Raw genomic sequence first — 3,944 nt, forward strand, 5'->3', positions numbered from 1 at the left:
TTATTGTGGTTTCACTATATGGCACATGTTTATGACAGTGTTTTAAGTGTGGTTTCACTATATGGCACATATTCATGACAGTGTTTTAAGTGTGGTTTCACTATATGGCACATGTTTATGACAGTGTTTTTATTGTGGTTTCACTATTTGGCACATATTTATGACAGTGTTGGCGTTGTTCATACTGCCCCCCTTAGTGTGACATGTATGGCCATTGACTAAGTGTGCACTTCATTCCTTCGTATTGCAGTCAAGATGATTGTCATTGTTTCAATAATCGGGAGCAATTAGGTTTTGTTAATTATCTGCTATACAATTTGTGACTTTTATGTTATGTAAAACGGACCAACCTCGCCGCGAAATGTAACAACAGTAGGATTAATTTATATAAAAAATATTTGAAAGATTAAAGGCCCCCAGGATCGGTGCATATTCATACTTTACATTACATTCATCTACGTATATTTTTAAGGCGTTTATTTTATTTTGTAGTAGTAGTGACTTCCTTGTTCATATGCAGTGACGTGGGGGTGCATGTCTAGAGGAGTCTGATAAAGATCACATTTACTGTAATCTCAACAGTCAGCTGGAAGAGATCACATTTGGGGGGAATTTCGATTTGTTCCACTGAGGCCTGCAATGTAAACTAGTCCGGGTCACTTCATTAGGCACCAAGATGTTTGAAGGGAACCAAGTAGAGTTGCGGCACCGTGACGTCACGACTCCTGCCTTTTTTTTTTAGCTTGTTGTCATATCTCCTCTCGCGCGCACACGCACGTGTGCGCACGCAGCCCCCGAAGGAGCGCGCAGACAAATAAAGGTGTCAGCGTGAGAATTAATGATTGCATGCATCTCCTGCTCTCCTTCATTATCTCAGATTAATTATCTTACTTCACTTCATAAACCTTCAATCTCCTGGGCCGTCTTACACAACAATGAGCTGGGCTTTTATGGACTCCGCGCAAATATCTTTGTGGCGCGCCGGGACGTCAAAGAATAAAAGATGCGCAACATACACATGGACTCCTTTTTGGGACCTTGTCACGTGACTTTGCGGCGGGTCGTTTTTCATCATCGGAATACTTCGTCAATGTCACGAATACTAGCGTTAAAATGCCTAAGAAAGTACAAAAATAACAATTGAGTCCATAAAAGACATGATTGCGCATCAATACGTTACTTCCGCAATTCAAAGTAAATGTAAAGAATTGTATTTATTTTTAAACATGTTTCCGGTTTCTTAAAGATCACAAACCCAAATTGGAAGCAAAAAGGAGACTTAATTAGAAGGTTCAAAACTAAGTCATTTCTGCACATAAGAGAAGATTTGATCTGGTTTTGAAGCTGCTTTTCTTTACCAATCGATGCTCGCTCAGGCGATGACGAAAGTCATCAATTGTTTCACACTTCATGTTCCGGTAAACCGGCAGCTGGACCGTCAATGCGCGCCGCCCGTGCGGGACCAGAAACCTGCTCCTTGCTTCTGTGCACGCGCTTCTAGTCCCCGCAAGCTGCAAGAAAGTAGCATCGCATGTGGGAATATTTCAATGTGTTTATTGACATGTCAACAGAACAACACACCTTATATTCAACTATAGTGCCATGCAGGACCCAATGATTCTTATTTACATTTGACGTCTTCAAGTGGATTCAATTAGATGTCCAATGCACTTTTATGACATAAAAATACTAGCATGGAATTTGTCATCCTGTAATCCTTTTATTATCATCTCTCCAGCATTCTTATAATAATAAAACACATACCAAGAGAACACATGCAGTGTGCGTGTTATGAATACACACATTCAATGATTGCGTTCCACAAGTTAAATACATGCACTCTCATTTAAATAAATGCAGTATTTAAGTATTACACATGCAATAAATACAGTATTTCAGTGTTACAATTACAATAAATGCTGTAGTTGCGTATTAAAAGTAGAACATTGCAGTATTTCAGTGTTATAATTAGAATAAAGGCAGTATTCGAGTGTGACAAATATGCATTATTTGGGTATTACAACTATAATATTAAATGCAATGTTTGACTAGTATAAAAAACAAATGCAGTATTTAAGTACTACAAATAAAATATTAAATGTAGTGTTTGAGTATCATAAATAAAATGCATGCAATATTTGAGTGGAAATAGAAAAAAATGCACTGAGTATTACATTTAAAGTAAAATAAATGCAATAATTGTCTGGTACAAGTTCAGTATAAATGCAGTATTTGAGTGAATTAAAGAAGTATTTGACTGTTATAAATAAAACACATGCAATATTTGAGTAGTAGATTATATGGATATAATAAATGCAGTATTTGACTGTTACAAATACAATTATGCAGTATTTGAGTGTTGCAAATAAAACAAACACAATATTTGAGTTATACAAATTGAACATGAATGCAGTAAAATGAAGGCAGCATTTCAGTAGTAGAATACGTGCAGTATTTGAGAGTTATAAATGCAGTATTAAGAACAAGACTACAGCATTGAGTGTTACAATTGCAGTACAGTAAAGGTAGTGTTGGAGAGTCATAAATAAAATAGAGGCCGTTTTTGAGTAGTGGAATTCATGCAGTATTTGAGAGTAATACATAAAATAAACGCAGTATTTGAGTGGTGGAATAAATGCAGTATTTCAGAGTAACAAATAAAATAAATGCATTATTACTAAAAGTGCAGCATTGAGTCACACACATGTAGTGTTTGAGTGGTGCAGGCAGTATTTGAGAGTGATAAATAAAATAAACGCGGTATTTAAGTATTGCAAAACCAATAAGATCATACAAAAATGCGGTATTTGAGAGTGATAAAATAAACGCACTGAGTACTATAAAAAAATAATGAGATCATATACAAATGTAGTATTTGATAGGTGAAGGCAGTATCGGAGAGTAACATAAAATACATGCAGTATCTGAGTGTAATACATGAATTACATGCAGTATTAGAGAGTACTACGTGCAATAAATACCGTATTAGAGAGTACTACATGAAATAAATGCAGTATTAGAGTAATGCATTAAATAAATGCAGTATCTGAGTGTGCTACATGAAAAAAATGCAGTATTAGAGTAATGCATTAAATCAATGCAGTATCTGAGAGTACTACATGAAATCCATGCAGTACTAGTGAGTACTACATGAAATAAATACAGTATTAGAGTAATGCATTAAATAAATGCAGTATTAAGAGTACTATATGAAATCAATGCAGTATCTGAGAGTACTACATGAAATCAATGCAGTATTAGAGAGTACTACATGAAATAAATGCAGTACTAGAGAGTACTACATGAAATAAATACAGTATTAGAGAGTAATGCATTAAATCAATGCAGCACCTGAGAGTACTACATGAAATCAATGCAGCACCTGAGAGTACTGCATGAAATAAATACAGTTTTAGAGAGTAATGCATTAAATAAATGAAGTACCTGAGAGTAATGCATTAAATAAATGCAGTACTAGAGAGTACTACATGAAATAAATACAGTTTTAGAGAGTAATGCATTGAATAAATGAAGTACCTGAGAGTAATGCATTAAATAAATGCAGTACCTGAGAGTAATGCATTAAATAAATGCAGTACTAGAGAGTACTACATGAAATAAATACAGTATTAGAGAGTAATGCATTGAATAAATGCAGTACTAGAGAGTACTACATGAAATCAATGCAGTATCTGAGAGTATTGCCTGAAATAAAGTCGGTATCTGGATGCTACCTGCGCGGTCTTCATCAGGTCCTGCCTCGGCAGACTCGGAGGACACTCGGCGGCTTTTCAGTCCCGACTCGCGGCGGACGTTCGGCGGACGAAGGTTGGGTTTGTTGCCTGCTGGCGCGCCGCTGATTGGTCCGGCGGGGGCGGGTGACGTCATCGGGCTGGAGCAAAAGGTATAGAGAAGAGTTTCTTCTTCCCGCCAGTGCAGACGTG

Source organism: Nerophis ophidion, linkage group LG13 (assembly GCF_033978795.1).
Source record: "Nerophis ophidion isolate RoL-2023_Sa linkage group LG13, RoL_Noph_v1.0, whole genome shotgun sequence".
In the NCBI taxonomy this organism is placed as follows: domain Eukaryota; kingdom Metazoa; phylum Chordata; class Actinopteri; order Syngnathiformes; family Syngnathidae; genus Nerophis; species Nerophis ophidion.